Source organism: Acanthochromis polyacanthus, chromosome 16 (genome assembly GCF_021347895.1).
Source record: "Acanthochromis polyacanthus isolate Apoly-LR-REF ecotype Palm Island chromosome 16, KAUST_Apoly_ChrSc, whole genome shotgun sequence".
NCBI classification, from domain to species: Eukaryota; Metazoa; Chordata; class Actinopteri; family Pomacentridae; genus Acanthochromis; species Acanthochromis polyacanthus.
Genome location: NC_067128.1, coordinates 26,622,415 through 26,640,584, shown reverse-complemented (window position 1 = coordinate 26,640,584; position 18,170 = coordinate 26,622,415). Strand labels below are relative to the sequence as shown.

Sequence of the window (18,170 nt, the reverse complement as noted above, 5' to 3'; positions counted from 1 at the left end):
GTAACAATAAATAAAAATTTATTGAAAATTAAATAATCAAAATCAGCCATCACTTTTGAATTGTTGATTAACATAATTATTTAAAAAAACAAACTAATGAAATAGGGCTGGACAAAAATGATGGTACCCATAACTTAATATTTTGTTGCACAACCTTTTGAGGCAATCACTGCAATTAAACGATTTCTGTATTTGTCAATGAGCGTTCTGCAGCTGTCAACAGGTATTTTGGCCCACTCCTCATGAGCAAACAGCTCCAGTTGTCTCAGGTTTGATGGGTGTCTTCTCCAAATGGCATGTTTCAGCTCCTTCCACATATGTTCAATGGGATTCAGATCTGGGCTCATAGAAGGCCACTTTAGAATAGTCCAACGCTTTTCTCTCAGCCATTTTTGGGTGTTTTTGGCTGTGTGTTTTGGATCGTTGTCCTGTTGGAAGACCCATGACCTGCGACTGAGACCAAGCTTTCTGACACTAGGCAGCACATTTCTCTCCAGAATGCCTTGATAGTCTTCAGATTTCATCGTACCTTGCACACTTTCAAGACACCCTGTGCCAGATGCAGCAAAGCAGCCCCAAAACATTACTGAGCCTCCTCCATGTTTCACCGTAGGGACAGTGTTCTTTTCTTCGTATGCTTGGTTTTTGAGTCTATGAACATAGAGTTGATGTGCCTTACCAAAAAGCTCCAGTTTGGTCTCATCTGTCCAAAGGACATTCTCCCAGAAGCTTTGTGGCTTGTCAACATGCATTTTTGCAAATTCCAGTCTGGCTTTTTTATGAGTTTTTTTCAGCAGTGGTGTCCTCCTTGGTCGTCTCCCATGAAGTCCACTTTGGCTCAAACAACGACGAATGGTGCGATCTGACACTGATGTACCTTGGCCTTGGAGTTCACCTTTAATTTCTTTGGAGGTTGCTCTGGGCTCTTTGGATACAATTCCAACGATCCGTCTCTTCAATTTGTCGTCAATTTTCCTCTTGCGGCCACGTCCAGGGAGGTTGGCTACTGTCCCGTGGGTCTTGAACTTCTGAATAATATGAGCCACTGTTGTCACAGGAACTTCAAGCTGTTTAGAGATGGTCTTATAGCCTTTACCTTTAAGATGTTTGTCTATCATTTTTTTTTCGGATGTCCTGGGACAATTCTCTCCTTCGCTTTCTGTTGTCCATGTTCAGTGTGGTACACACCTTTTCACCAAACAGCAGGGTGACTACTTGTCTCCCTTTAAATAGGCAGACTGAGTGATTATGAGTTTGGAAACACCTGTGATGTCAATTAAATGACACACCTGAGTTAATCATGTCACTCTGGTCAAATAGTTTTCAATCTTTTATAGAGGTACCATCATTTTTGTCCAGGCCTGTTTCATTAGTTTGTTTTTTTAAATAATTATGTTAATCAACAATTCAAAAGTAATGGCTGTTTTTGATTATTTAATTTTCAATACATTTTTATTTATTGTTACTTTTGTGAGTTTCAAGTGATTTCAGTGAGAATTGTGGGTTTTTCCTTCTTTAACTGAGGGGTACCAACAATTTTGTCCACGTGTGTACAACCTCTCCCTCACCCCCCTCTAACTTCCCCCCTCTTAACATTTACGAAGAAACGACCCCCCCCCCCCCCTCCAGAAACTTGCATAGGACTTGTGAAGTTGTCTTTTACAGCTGGGTCCCCCTGGATCTTTATCTGCCATTATGTAAAAAAAGATGAGCAAAACAAGTCGTCAGCTAACTACGAAGCTATACCAATGCAACACATACAGAAAACACGTAAGTCCAAGGCGTACGTAATCTACGTAACTTGGCCTGAGCCGGAAGATTTTTGATTGACAGGAAAGGGAGCAAACCAAACGCCTTGGTCCGAGCGCGTTGATTGGCTGATGTTTTTCAGGTCCTGCCATGTCCACAGTTATTTATTTTAATTTTTTATTTTTTTAGAAACCATACATACAAGTCCACTAAAGGTCAGTATATTAATTTTATGTGAATCAGACAAATTAAACAAACAAAAAAAATCCTCCATAATGCCTTTAAGTGGACATCTTCAGCTCATTTATTTGTTTTGTAGTGGTGAAACCAACATCTGTAAGCCTCATTGATTTTTTTTTGGCCTTGTTCAGCTATGGTACAGCAAAGAGCTGGATTCAAACCCATGACCACTGCTTATGGGACACCTGCTCAACCTGTTGAACTACCGAGGTACAGAGTTTGTGAATTTCCGTCCCAGCATGCTGTATTAAACCTGCATAGTCAGTACATATCTCACATTTGCAAAATCGGCAGAACTGCTTTGAGTTGTCTCCCACCTGAGATTGGATCCAGTCTTTCAACGCGCTCTCTTTCTCCCACTCTTTACTATATTTTTTGCCATATTTCCCCCACTGTTTCCCACTTGTTGTCAGTCTCTCTCTTTGACAGACTCTCAGGTGTTTCTGTGCATGTTTGTAAGTGTGGGCAGGGGCAGTAACCAAGAAATGGAGGAGTGGACGGGACCTGGAAAAGGACAAGCTAACGTGGGAGAGAATCAGGAGGGGTTCATACAGGCAGCAAATAAGCAACTACATTTTACAAAACAAGCCCAAAAACCCGCAACCCGCGACTGATAAGGAAAATGAGCCCAAAGTCACTTATAATAAACGGACTTGGCAGCTATGGTTCAGATCTTAAAGCATTATTAATTATCAGGCTGCATCAGACCTGAAATATATATTAATTTAGCGATAATTGGTCAACAATTTACTGATATGGATGATTGGTAAAATGCCAAATATTGGTCACAATAATCGACCAGGACCACAATCAGACTATCCCTAATCCCGAACCTCATCCATCTCTATACCCAGACTGGACTTTATGGCTGTAAAACTTCATCACTTCAATTACTGTTGCCACTAAAGGGCGAGGTCGCCACTGAAGACAAAACATCATTTATCCCACAGTTTGGAAATTTGCAGTGTTACAGCAGAAAAATGGTACAAACATTTAAGGAATGTAGTACGAAAAATAAAAATAAACCAACATTTACATAACTGCTAGTTATAGAAATAACAATGACCCTACTTCTTACTCGATTCTTCTCATGAATTTGTGGTCTCAGTCGCTAGCTTCACATCTCTTTCAATACAGCATGGTGCTCATTTTGTACAAAAAATCATTCCATTTCGAGTGAAATAGACAACAAGGCAAGGTATACAAGGCTACCTTGTTATTGATGAGTTACTACAATATGGGTGTTTGTAGTGTCCTTGAATTCACAGCTATACCAAAAAGCCAAGATGGTCGAAATAGAAAGTCAAGGCCTATCCATAAACCTTCTATTACAAGTAAATGGGTGACACTGCAGTGGCTAAATCCATCTTTCATATACAGTAAATAAGCTGACTGTCCAAACACCAAAGAGTATCAAGGAATATCCTTGATCCTTTTCTTATTTTCAGGGCGACAGTCTAAAAAAAGCAAACTGCTCAACAGTAATGAATGTATCTAAACAACAACATCTGCAGTAACAAATGAAGTTAGTTTAGTTTAATGAAGTTTCATTAATCGGTTTGAACAAACAGCTGGTGGCTCCAATTCTCCAATCAATCAATGCGGTAGGGGCCGATAACATAATTTAGAAAGCTTCAGTTGGGCATCAGTGATCTAAAACAATGTAGAACACACAATGGTTTGTTTTATTGGAGGTTATTTGAGTAAGACTACTAACTGATGCACTCAAGTTGGAAATTTTTTGTCTTTCTGGTAGAATTCAGATGGATGGATAGTTTATAGGTCCACAAGGAGGAATTCTGCTCCACAAACAAGCAGGACTTACAGACTCATACAGAGTTACAAAAAAAAAAAAAATCTGTGTTTACAGGAAAACACAGAGACAAAGATATAGTGCGACATTTTTCACACCACGGGCTGCGTTTCTTGCAACTTCAGAGGAAGTAACTTATTCACAGCTCATGTGGCTGCAGGAAAAAAAAGCCATTCATAGGGACTCTCTGGGTAGTTCATACCCATGGCCAGAAGGGTGGTGAAACGAGAGAAGATGTATTTGTTATTTATTCAGTCAGCTTCTATTGCAAGTTTATCCAACTTATTTTTATGAGGGCACTTTGCACTGCTGGAACTTAAAGCACAAAGTGATGCGAATGACCCCGTAATCAGCACTTTTAGGGTTTCTGTCCCCAAAGAGGTGTCAGATGTGCCAACTTAGAACATAAAGTTAACTCTGAGTGCAGTAAAACAATGCCAAACACCAGATGTAACTCCAGTTCTATGAGGACATATCGAGTAGAACACTCGATGTTTTATTTATGTTCACCAACACGGTGAATTCTACATTGAAGATGGCAATGTTAGAGTGGATGACAAATTCTATGAGAAAAAACTATTTGTCTTTTCTGACCAGTTAGCATTAAGACCCATCCAGGGGCCTATTTCACGAAGCAGGTTTAACAAACTGAGTTTAATCCTCAACTCTGAGTTGATCTACTCTGAGACAGGAAACTCTGAGTTTTCAGTTTCACAACGGCTGATTTGAGTTGGTTTAATCAACTCGGAGTAGTTTCACTCGGAAAGCGAAAGTTTGCGTTTTTGAACTGGACATTTTTAACGCACTCAGATGGCGAGTTTGAACACGTTTTTAGAAAGCAGTGCAACACCGCTGCAGCTGCAAAAGAGAGGGAGACGGCGTGGAGAACACTGCAGCCTGGGTCAATGCGTAAGTTTAAATGTCATCCTTTGTAATCGTAATAATATTACAGGGAATAACTGTCTGAATGGTAGCCTATTAAGTTATTTCATTGAGGCGAAATCCCGCGGGGGAGAAGCGCACGGGGCAGCAGCTTAAGATGAAATATAAAAACATTGTTCAAACAGGTAAGACCTCGGCATTATTTCATGGAGGTACTTCATGTTGATCATGTTTTACATTGTAAAGTAGCCTAAATATTGAGTGGCTGTTTGACTGTGCAGTTGTTTTATCCACACACAGCCTAAATGTCTGCATCCATATCATGTTCTGTTCAATAATTAAGCCTACTTAAAGTAACACAGACTTCTGCTCAGCCAACAGAAAGAAAGCAGATGCCTGTAAAACGGTGGTATAAAAGGTCATTGATGCAAATATATATATATATATATATATATATATATATATATATATATGTTTATTTATTTTTTTGATTATTTAGTTCTCTTTTGTGTCTTTTTTTGTCTTTTGGCCCCTTCACACCACAGAAGACCTTGTAATTGTAAGTAGGCAACACTCCTAAGATTTATCCAAATGGTAGTTTAAGTGTACTGAAACATGTCACTGATCTAGGATGAAGAGGATGAAACTGTGTCTGCTGCCTTTACAGAGGGGCATCCAGAAAGGCATACAGAGGTATGTTACTGATAGTTCTCTTTCTATTCACATTTTGGGTGGAATTTAGAGTGTGACATTTAGCCCACACTGAAGTATTGCACATTCTCATCTTTTTTAACAGAGCATGGCTGGACAGCAGCAGGATGGTCCCTCAATGTTCACTGCACAGACTGACACAGTGAGATGGATGTTCAGGAAACGCCAGAGGTTCATTCTGTGGAATTCATGTGCAACTGCATAATTTAGTGTCCTCTATGTATTCCCAGTTATCAGTAAAACAGATTTACAAACTGCATTTGCTGAGAAAAATCCAAAAACAGATTAGGAGGGCAGATCTGGAAATTGAAATACTGGAGCACAAGTTAGAGGTGGGTGATGGTCACAGGTGAATTATGTTAACTACTGGAACATGAACTGAACTATCTCTTTTATTTGTAGGAAATAAAGAAGACCAAGTGAAATGTGTATCATGTCCTTATTTGCTGTGGTGGTGATGATGGTGACTTAAACTCTAAAGTGATTATTGCATACGGTGTCTCTGACTGCTCTGCTGTCCTGGATAGCTGCAGGTGGATGGGGCCATCATGTGGGTCTTCAGTTTGTAGGGCAGGGTGTTGCTCTCCTCTAATAGTGGTAATATTATGAAGAACAACACATGCCACAGTAATATCACAGGCCCTCTCAGGGGTCAACCTGAGGAGATGTAGGCTCTGGAAACAGGCTTTCAGCAGGCCTATGGTCATCTCCACCCGGGCTCTGGTCCTGCAGTGAGTCCGGTTGAAGTTCTGTTGGGGGCCTGGTTCAGGGTCAGGGTATGAGGTCATCAGCCTGGGTTGGCATGGTAACCCTTGTCACCCAGCAGAAGACCATCAAACTCTCCTGTAATGTATAGTGGATACATCAGAGTATATTAAAGGAGGGAGACAAGAGAATTCTATTGTGAAAATCTTTAGGCTGCTGACCACGCTGCAGTCTGTTGCTCAGGTTAGACTCTCCATAAATCCTGGAGTCATGAACAGACCCAGACCACGTGGCCTCTAAATTAGAAATGATGTATGCAGCATCACATATGATGTGGACAGAGAATGACAGATGTTGAACTATGATGCAGTCTTTAACATTTAGAAACAGTAGTCAGTCTACCTGTAGCCTACCTGCACATTTATGCTGTGAACGGACTTCCTATTCATTACGTGCGGGAGCTGTGATGGGGATGTGTGTGCATCTATGCAGCCAATAACACTGGGAAATCCTAAAAGAAATTAAAATGACTAATCCCAGTCTGAGGTTGCAGCACAATGTCATTAACAGAATAGACTTAAAATGAATTTAACAGATCTCTACATCATTCACCTGCAATCCTGTGGAACTCCTCCTTCATGCTCTGACAGGTTTATGTCCAGGGAAAACCACAATGATGAGTAAAAGCCGTTTCAGGACCAGGAACACTTTTCTGACCGTCCTCCATACAGTTGCCTTACTCTGCATCTCTGACATCATATAAAAACTTCCATTTGCAAAGAACCACAGCGCAACACACAATATCTGCTGGATGTGAGAGCGTGACTGCGGCTGGTAATGTAAATGTAAGGACGGATTAGGTTGTTTACGTAGATTATGGACTTGAACCGATTACGAAACGGTACCGCTCAAAAGGATAATTGTCCGGAAATGCGAGAACATTTATGCTCGGTCTGATAACAATCTACCGACGAATATTTAATTATCTGTGCAGTAATGCTGCTCCTTTATCCACTGGATCATTAATAAAAGCTGTTCTATGCCAAAACTCGCTCGCTTACTGACTGAATGAATGAGGAAGTCAAATAGCGTGTGTGGCTGAAAGAGGGCGGAGATGGAGAGAAACTCGAGGTTTTCTCAGATAAACCTGCTGGCGAGCAGGTTAGAGTTATAGAGTCTGTTACTGCGGTAACTGACCGAGACTTTAAGTTACCCCTCTTTGTGAAACAGGCTAGAGTTACCCCGCATTCCCTGGTTAGAGTTACCTCGCTTTGTGAAACGGAAAACTCTGAGTTTTCCTTATTTCAGGGTTAACAAACTCAGAGTTTTCACTAAACCTGCTTCGTGAAATAGGCCCCAGCAGTTTTTCACTCAAACATACCTACCCAGGAGCAGGTACTGTTTTTGGCCACAGCAATAGTCCTGAAAGACATTCTACAAGGGCAGTTCTTGTGTCTGTTCTCCATTTGCTTTCCTGCTATCCTCACCCCCATCAGCTCCACTCTCACCCAAACCAGTAAAGGCAGACAGCCGCCTTCCCTGAGCCTGGTTTTGTCAGAGTTTTATATTTTCCCTCCCTATTATAAGTTTGTTATTTTTTAAATGGTTAAATTCCCACCGTTGCCAGCTGTTTGCTCATAGGGAATCTAAAGGCAAGTTGGGATTGCTGGGTTCTCTGTTTACCTTACTATGTGAAGTGCCATGAGATTGCCACTCTATAAATATAATTAAATAGAACTGAATTGATTGTGATTTTTTTGTAATTCTAGGTTTCAGTTCAGTATTTTTTAATCTGCAAATTAAAAATGTGCATAAAAACAGATGGATAGCAACACACTTTACACCCGACTTTGTTTTAACCGCACAACGTCCTCCAGAAATAGACGGAACTGAAGTGAAGGACAATACAACTGAATTAAGTAAAATCAAGTGTATTTTAAGTGTATTTGGGATAACTATGAAGAAAAAATTTACATATAAATAAAATAGGTTCTTTCTTCAAGACATTCAAGATTTCTAATGAGGACGACATCCTTATACTCCCTGAATGATTAATAGTTTAACAAAATAGCTTCACTTTGCCAAGTGTTAAGAACAATCAGTGAGCTACACAGTCAGAAGATACCAGCCAATCAGAGGATAAGGTCAAGGATTTATTCAACCCATTGTCCCGTCTTTTAAAAAATCCTCACATTTTATTCATTAATATATTTTTTTGTAAAAACATATGTTATTTAAATGATTTTAAATGTAACATTATTTAATAGACAAATAGGGATTTATAAGCAGGAATTAATTGATGAAATTAAAACCAATCTGCGTGACAATGTTACAGCTGACAGAGAAGTTATCAGAGATACCAAACTAAATCACTAAAAATACTTCAAAACCACAGTTACTAGTGGTGATAATGAGGACAACTGCCCCCTAGGGACAAATAAAGTTTTCTTAATCTGAATCTGAATTACTCAGGCGTAAACTAACCGTGACATCACCCGTTGGTTTCAACGCTGAGAAAATGAAGCCCGGATTTTGCTACTTCCTGGTCGCCATTTTGGATTTTTTGGAGCCAGTGACGTAAAAAGCGTCATCAAACAGACTGGACCGGAGAGCAACTAGGGGCAGGATTGGCTGAGGACTCTCTTATCCCGCCCACGTTTTACCGCAGCGGCTTCTGTTGCTGTCTATCAAGTATAGCCACGCCCCCTGGCTCCGCCAACTTTAACGATTTATTTAAAATTCAGTATTGATTTATTTTGAGATAGGCCACCTGATTTCTCATTTTGACCATGAAAACTAACGGGAAAAAAATCCTGAGCTGTAGAACATCAGTCTATCAAATTTTATTTTTTCCAAAAATGAATTGGGGTCTATGGAGAAAAAGCTTTTTGGAGCCAACCCTAGCGGACGGCGGGATATTGCAAGTTTTTGACACTTCCGGGTTGGCTTCAATTCTGGAGCCAGATGCTACATCCACTATATATACAGTCTATGGAATTACTCCCAAAATTATTTGCTTCGGTCCAAATTATTATTTTTAGCCATTTGTTAAATATAAGCCCGGGAATAGGAATATTACACCAAATATTTGTAATATTTGGCGTAATATTTTCAACTATAAGCAGACATCACTACTGTGCTAAACATCTATCAAAATATTGAATGTGGAATTTGTGATGTAAATTAAGGTAAAAATTTGTCAACTAAAGACTTCTGAATATTGAAAAAAAAAACTTTCCTTTATGCATAAAAACATTCCACTCCACTGCACAGTTAAACAACCTGAAACACATGTATGTAAAGAATTTGATGTGAAGATAAATATTGGGCTTACGTATGTACAATAAATATGACAGGTAGCTTAGTTTAGCATAAAAAATGAAAACGGTAAAAACTTTTTCTCAGCTAGGTGCTGTTATTTCCAATGATCAGAAATACACTGAATTCCCAAATTCTGTTGTATATTTGTGTAATGACATTAGAAACTTTCAATTCTGTGTTTTTGGTATCCTGGTGCATATATTTTTCTTATTTTTTTAAAGTGTAAAGTAAATATCTTATGTCTTTAATTTATAGATGTGTTCTCTTGATTTTTCTGTCACTTTGCTGCTGTGACATTGCACATTTCCCCTGGTAGGACTAATAAAAGATATTCTATTCTATTCTATTAAAAAATAATAGTAATAATAATAATAATAATAAAAATGAACAAGCTACAATTCCTGAACAGGTAAGCAGTTTCCACACTTTTAGCAGTCTTTATGCAAAGCTACGACATTATTGTCTCTTGGCTCTACCTTCTCATTTAGCATCACTACAGACTTTAGAACAGTGAGAAAACATGTATACGTAATTCAAGGCCACACATTCTTATGTTTTAGAATAGTGTTCCATAAAGAACACAGATCAAAAATATGATTATATTTATACTTGCACATTGTCAGAATTGGCTAGTTTTTTGACAACAGAATAGTCATTCTGTGAGAGAATGTTTTAGTTTTTTTCTATTTAGCAGTGGGTCAGATGCAGGGGCAAGCCTAGTATCTGTTCAAGTGATCCTCTCCTGTACATGTGATTCATCATGTGATCACTGAACATGGCCCTAAAAGGTCCTTTTAACAATTCCCCGAAGCACACGTGAGGCAATAGTGTTGCTTTGGGCAAACAAAGTATGCTCAGAAACTCAGGAGCAACAAACTTTCTGCAAAGAGAGATCACTTTGTAACCAGGTCTGTGCTTCCATGTGTGGGCGTATTTCCGCAGAATTCATATCTGCTATTCCACTTTTTCCCAGAACGCCCATCCCTTTTCCTGGAATTAACTTGTATTGCACATTCTGATACGCAGCTTCCAGTTTGAGCATCATGCTCCTTCCATTTGTGAGAAAATGTGTTTAATTGTATGAACTGCTTTCATCTAATGACATTATTTATCTGGCAGCATGTAATTAGGGGCTGCACAACGGCATAGTGGTTAGCACTTTCGCCTTGCAGCAAGAAGATCCCCGGTTCAAATCCCGGGGTGGCCTGGGATCTTTCTGCATGGAGTTTGCATGTTCTCCCTGTGCATGCGTGGGTTTTCTCCGGGCACTCCGGCTTCCTCCCACAGTCCAAAAACATACTGAGGTTAATTTATCACTCTAAATTGCCCGTAGGTGTGAATGTGAGTGTGCTTGTTTGTCTGTATATGTAGCCCTGCGACAGACTGGCGACCTGTCCAGGGTGTCCCCTGCCTTCGCCCAAAAGTAAGCTGGGATAGGCTCCAGCACCCTTTGCGACCCTAGTGAGGATAAAGCGGTGTATAGAGAAAAGGATGGATGGACAGCATGTAGTTAACTAACTACCCACCCACAGACTGGCAGGTAGACTAATGTGCATCATCAAAAGGTGATTCTTTAGCTTTCTGCTTTTCTGTGTTCTTGGTGTGGTTCCTTTTGCCTTAAGAAATATCTGAAAATATTTTTTTGTTCAAATGTATTCATGGATTTAATTACTCCATTTTGATTTATACAGATCCTTAGAGTTACTCCAAAGAAGCTCTAAATAATGTCTTTTTCCCCAAAAAATTTTATTCGAATATAAAGTGGAAAAATAATACTTCCATCACTTAGGAGGTGGCCTCCCTTATGTTCCAAAAGATTTTCTGAAATCTCACACACTGATTCACCCAAATGCAAAAATGTATTTCATTTTATGGATTTAAAGCTAACATTTCTGCATCATTTACACGATAAAAAAATTCACTGAACTACATCTGTCAGTTTTCTAAAAATGCCACAATCAAGAGTTCTCCATTACGACTGCACCATTTCCACTTCTACACACTGTTAATGACAACAGACACAAAAACAATGTCCACAACTCAGTTAAATTTATACTGAAATGAAACTTCAAGTATCTAAACTCTGTTTTTCAAATATGAACCGACATTAAATCAGAAGCCAGAAACTTGCTTCCATCTGCTCTCTATGCACTGAAATGCACCAACATGTTACTGATCCGAGAAAAACCCAGTCAGTCAGCCATAGTAGTTTTTTTAATATAAATTCTATCTTGACTGTACAGAGAGCTAAAGAAAAAACAGGAATCAGGCAGAGAGAAGGATTTATGTGAAGGAAAATGCTCAGACTGCAATCTGTCTGGACTAAGAGCTTAGTGTCAACGCGCTACCAGTCACAGTCGCTAATATGCAATTTACAGAGAATTCACTGCCACCATCCTGGTGACAGCGCATCCCCAGAGGTTAAAAAAAGTATATATATATATATATATATATATATATATATATATATATATATATATGTGTGTGTGTGTGTGTGTGTGTGTGTGTAATTTGTGTCCATGTTTATCTATACCGGTGGGGATGTCAACATGACTATTTCCTATATTGGTGGGGACTCGTCTTACGGTGGGGACCAAAAATGAGGTCCCCACGGGTGGCAACAGTGTTTTCTTGGCCATGTTGTTGTTACTAAAAAATGTAAAAGTGCAAAAACGTTTCTTTAGGGTTACGCATTGTTTTCGTGTTGGTTAAGGTTAGGGTTAGGGTTATGGGTTAGATATGAATGGAAGTCAATGGTAAGTCCCCACGGGAATGGCAAACCAGACGTGTGTGTGCGTGTGCGTGCGCGTGCGTGTGTGCATATATAATTTAAGAGCTGATATCTAGCCATTTTCCATGGTTTTCTTGATAATAACCACAATCACTGAAGTGCTTACATCAAAAGCTATGGAATTGTACTGCCAAAAACAGTGCTTTTAGGCATTCCACGTTTTCTTTTCTGTCTGTTGAAGTCACATGATACACACAGGAGTCAGTACTTGATTGCATAACCATTGTTTCTGATGACTGCAGCCATGCGTCTTGGCATGCTCTCTGTCAGCTTCTGACATTGTTTTGCTGTCACAGCAGCCCATTCTTGTTGCACAAATTCAAACAAATTTGCTTTGTTTTGGGTTTGTGGTTCTCCATTTTGCATTTGATGATTTTCTACAGGTTTTCAATAGCATTTAGATCTGGTGATTGAGCAGGCCAAGATTTGAATGTTCTGGTTCTCCATTCAGGCTTTAACTGACCTTGCCGTATAGCAAGGGGCATTGTATTGTTGGAAAATCCAATCATTGGAGGCAGGAGAGTTTTCCAGCTGATGGAAGAAGACTGTTTTCAAGAGTAGCCCTATTCATGACCTGGTTCATTCGTCCTTCACACAATTGCATTTGCCCTATTCAGTCTATACTGAAACAGTCCCAAATTGTCACTGATTCACCCGTTTTACTGTAGGGGCAAGACAGTCTGATTTGTAGGCTTCTCCAGGCTTCCTCCTAACCAGTAAGTTGAACGGTAAGACATAAGACGTTCCTGCTGTGAACAGCTAGCACTTGGTAGTATGTTTGGCTTGTTTTTTCTTGATGTAAAGAAAGGCTGTCTTGGAGATCTTCAGTTTTTCCAGTACCTGTCTCAAACTCATGCCAATTTCCATCAGTGCCAAGATGGCTGCCTTTGTGGCTTCACATAATTCTTTTGTTTTAGGTATTATGTGAGAGCTGACAACTTCTGAGCTGTGCCACGACTTGAATGTAAGCAGGAAACCACTCTAGACCTTTGCATGTGCAGTGCTGCTTATGACATGAAATGGCCTCTTATATACCCTGGGAATACAATTAAGCTTAAGCATGTCAAATATGACAAAGCATTCTGTCATCAGCTGCATTTTTTGTCGTGTTCATTGTTTTGTTTTAGCGAATATACGTGGCACAAAGCATTGAAATAAACAAGAAATTGAAGAAAACAAGAGTGGTTTACCAGCTTTTTCATTGACTGTATATTTAGCTCTGTCAACAGCCTCTTTCAAGTCCAGCCACACATTCTCAACTAGACTGAGTTCTGGGTTATGACTATCACTTCACAACATTCACTTTGTTGTCTTTACACCATTTTTGCATAGCTTTGTGTCATTGTCTTGCAGGAAATGAAATGCTCTCTTAAGTCCCACTTCTCTTGCATATAGCATCAGGTTGTTGTCTTGGATTTTATCATTCTTTGCTACATTCATTTTACTCTCTACCTTTACAAGACTTCCAGAGCCCGTTGTTGAGAAGAATCAACACATCATGATGCTGCCACCACCATGCTTGGCAGTGAGGACGGTGTGTTTGTGATAATTCAATTCAATTCAATTCAATTTTATTTATATAGCGTCAATTACAGTCAAATCGTCTCAAGACGCTTTACAGAACCCAATAATATGCAGAGTTATGCATCTGTCAAACATCTGATTACCAAAAGGCTGCATTTTGATGTCCTCAGACCAAAGAATCTTCTTCCAGTGGATCTCAGAGTCTCCCTCATGCCTTCTGGTGAATCTAGTCAAGATTAAATATGAGCTTTATCGCCTGTGTCATTCTCTTCCATAAAGCTTTGTCTGGAAAGAACAGGCAACCGTTGTTGCATGTACAGTCCATAATCTGAGTGCTAAAGCTTGTAATTCCTTTAGAGATGTCACCAGTGTCTTGGTGGCCTCTCTCACTGGCTATGGAATAAGATTACTGTCAAAAGTATTCATCCACAATTCTAACCATTCGTATTCGTAATGTTAAACATTTGTATGTTAATAAAAAATTTGTACACAAAATTCTGCTGTCATATGCATGAGTTTGATAAATTAAGGGTTAGGATTGTTTTTACGAGTATGAACCTCAAAGTTGTGAGTGCAACTCTAATTTCTACGACTACGAAGTCTTCCCTGTGAGGACGAATTCAAGTTTATGGGTACGAGTAGAAAAATACTGGAATGACGTCACATAGGTCACAGGGGAAGGTAATCGAACACCGATTGCTCCAAACGCGCATGCGCCATTTATAAAGAGTAGACGCCGGGTGGACCTGGTGGACCTACCGGGGCAGGTGACGCCTCACAGGTCAAGTAAATAACACATCCAACTTCTTGTAATTTATTTATTTCATGAAACTGTACTGTTTTAATTGATATACAGTTTATGGACGAAAGACGGTACTGCTTTGCTTGCACGCTAACGAGCCGGGCCGGTGACACATTAGCCTTCTAATGCAAGGAGGCTAATGAGGAGGCTAAGGAGGCTTAATAACAAAACAAACATAATTTGAGATTATGAATCGTGGCAATTGGCGTATGAATCAGCCCATTGTACAGCCTAAATTGCTGTAAATTAAGTCCAGTTTTAGTTCTTTGCAAACTCAGACACGTGCATTAGTTTAGTTTACAATGAATCTGGCGGAGTTCGGTAAAGTTGGAAAGATATTCACAGATTCGGACTTCCGGCATCAATAACTCATGAGATATATGTTGTCAAAACATGAACGATGCCTCTTTCAAATCGTTGTAAGGTAGACAATGTGCTACAAGGCCAATTTTATCAAAAGTCGCTGTATTTCAAGCTACAGAAATAACATTGGCGTCTATGAGCAGCCGGCAGTGCAACGAGTGAACAGGGACCGTCTGCAAATAGCAAAACCGCTGCAACAGCGAAAAGAGACACTACACATTTATTCAATAACTTTACTCTTGTACCCTGTAGAGCCACTAAAATCACTGGAGCCATGAATCGGCTACGGCTGGTCATACTACAACTCTTTGTTTGGTGCTAAATGAAAAATTGAATTTTAAGGATTTTTTATGATTATTTTATGAGTATTAAAATTCAATAACTTCACTCTTACACACTGTACAGTCACCAAAATCCCTGGAGCCATCAATTGTCTCCTGCTGGTCATACTACAACTCTTGCTTTGGCGCTAAATGAAAAATCTGAATTTTAAGGAATTTGTATTTTTTATAATTATCATTTTATTAGTAATAAAATTCAATAACTTCACTCTTACACACTGTACAATCACCAAAATCACTGGAGTCATCAATTGTCTCCTGCTGGTCATACTACAACTCTTTTTTTGGTGCTAAATTAAAAATCTGAATTTTAAGGAATTTTTATGTTTTGTATGATTATTTTATGAGTATTAAAATGGCACTTTTCTTGATGTATGTGGTATATTTTATATAACACACAGGAAAAATGGCATAAGGGCATAGTGTACTTGCTGTGACCTGTGCTGGCGACCGTCAGGTTTATTACCTCCAAGTATTGTCTGTACAGTCCTAAAATCCAGACTAGCTTAATGCACAGCATTGTACTGAAGACATAACAACACTTTACAGAGCAATTGTATTACTTTCTAATATATTAGGTACAAATGTTTATTCATGCTATTCTTTGGAGTCTTTTTTGAAAAAATGATCAAAAGAATTGGAAAAAAGTTGAATAATTTCATTTTTGCAATACCTCTACAGGTATTTATTGTCTGTGACCATAGAAACAACGATGAAGATAGCATTATAGCTATGATTTCCCAATACAAAAAGATATTTATTGACTTTATTTGTGTCTATATAAATTTATTTTCTCAGAAGTATATCACTGCATGAATCACAAATATTCACACAAGCCACATTTGGTGAAGTGACTCACCTAATTCTCTAGAGGATAGCCAAATGGTGCTAGAAGCCGCACAGTTACTGAAATGGAGATCATCTGAGTGCAGTGCAGTCAGTCCTCCTCCGTCTCCTCAGGTGTGCCCCAGGGCACCTTCTCTTCATCATCTATCTCCTTGCCCTTGACAATATCTTCTGTAAATACAACATTCATTTTCATTGTTATGCGGATGACACCCAGCTCTACCTATCCAGTAAACCCAACTCCATACTTCACACTCCTCCCTCACTAACTGCCTATCTGAAATAAAGTCCTGATTCATCTCAGACTTCCTAAAACTAAACAGTGACAAAACAGAGATTCTTTTCATTGAACAAAATCAACACTATTTAAAATTACTATTGACAGTACCTCAGTTTCTCCCTCCCCTCAGGTTAAGAGTCTGTGTGTCATCCTTGATTCCACACTTTCCTTACAATCCCATATCAATATCACCTCGTCCGCATATTTCTATCTCCACAACATCAATCATCTTCGCCCCTCCCTCATCCCCTATACTACCTCTATCCTGGTCCACAGCTTCATCACTTCCCACACTGATTATTGTAGCCCTCTCCTTATTGGTCTCCCTCACAAATCCCTCTATAATCTTTAACTGGTCCAGAACTCAGCTGCTCACATCATCTTCAAAACCCCCTCATTTCATCACATCACCCCTGTCCTACAGCAGCTCTACTGGCTCCCTGTCAGATTCAGAATAGAATTCAAAATCCTCCTGTATACATTTAAGATTATCCAGAACCTTGCCCCGTCCTATCTGTGTGATCACCTTCACATGGCCTCCTCCATCTGCTCTCTCAGATCTTCCTCCTCCATCCACCTCACAGTACCCTCTGCCCGCCTCAGCACCATGGGAGGACTTTCAGCTGCTCACCTCCCAAACTCTGGAACTCATTTGACTCTCTGCCTCTCTTCAAATCAAACTCACCTGTTCAAGACAATTTATTCTCTCCAATTGCCTCGTTCTTTATGTAGGTTTATATATATATATGTATATAGTTTTTATTTTGTTTCACAACATCAAACAGTGCACAACTACGGAGGGACACAGATTATTTTACATCTTTTCAGTAAAACATTTTCGGGTTAAGTCGATTGAATGAATATTACATGGAGAAACGGTTGACCCCTGTCAGACATGCACTATTTTCTGGTAATCCGATGGCAGTTTAACATTTTCTCTAAATCTCACCAGCCACTCAAAGCAGCCACACCTTTAACGATGCATAACTTTAGACCTTAACACAGTTGAAACAGATGACTTTCATAAAGTCTCACCACCTGTACAGTTATCATGAACAGGAAAGTTAGCTACAAACATCATAATCATTTTTTGTACCAGGCTGTAAATCTGTTTAGTTCTGCTGTAAAGTTGAATATTTTAATATGGGGGTCTATTGGGTTTGAATGATGTCTCAAGTGGCCATTTGAGGAACTGCATTTCCACACTGACTTGCAACTCTGGAGATTGGAGCTTGGTTTCTACATACCGTAGAATGTACTACCAATCCAAAACAGTTGAAGAAATCTCAATTAAAACACTACAAGTCTTAGACATCATCTGGAAGCTGCAGGTTTGACTGCAAAGAGTGATTAGTGTGGATTTTTTGGGGGGGGTAACAACACCAGTTTTGCACAAAAGGCCGTCAACTGGTGCAGTGCACAGATCAGAGAGCTGCTCTCCTTTCACAGAGAGGATGAGACAACCAGGCAGGGTAATGGGGTCATATGGATCTCATACATTAAATATATCTTGCTGTAGTGTCTAGTTTCAGATGTTATATTTCAAAGATTATGGGAATACTGGTGCTTTTTCCCCAAAATGTTTGCTATATCTGAATAAAGTCATATACACAGCAAACTATTTACAGCTTGGGGTCTTACAAAAGTACCTTGCTGACATTTGTGTTATGTAAGAAGTTATGCAAGTCCTATATTCACTCTACTGAGATGTAGCGGAGTTTCCATTAGCTTCTGAGGGGAAAAAAATCTGGGTCTGAAGGCTCTGCTGTGTTCATTATGTAGTTGCTACTGTTTGTTGATGT

The 18,170-nt window shown here is 39.4% G+C and overlaps 2 protein-coding genes across 4 annotated transcripts in view; one reads left to right on the top strand and one right to left on the bottom strand.

Moving 5' to 3' along the window:
- The window catches only part of ptchd4 (patched domain containing 4), a 189,900-nt gene that overhangs the window by 138,780 nt on the left and 32,950 nt on the right, over positions 1 to 18,170 (top strand). The window lies entirely within an intron of this gene.
- The window catches only part of opn5 (opsin 5), a 102,568-nt gene that overhangs the window by 57,194 nt on the left and 27,204 nt on the right, over positions 1 to 18,170 (bottom strand). The window contains exon 2 of one of the 3 annotated variants that reach the window (XM_051960674.1): positions 16,102 to 16,259. The exons of the other annotated variants lie outside the window; for them this stretch is intronic. The gene's annotated coding sequence lies outside the window, so the exon portion shown is untranslated. The remainder of the gene's footprint in view (positions 1 to 16,101; positions 16,260 to 18,170) is intronic. 3 annotated transcript variants of the gene reach the window in all.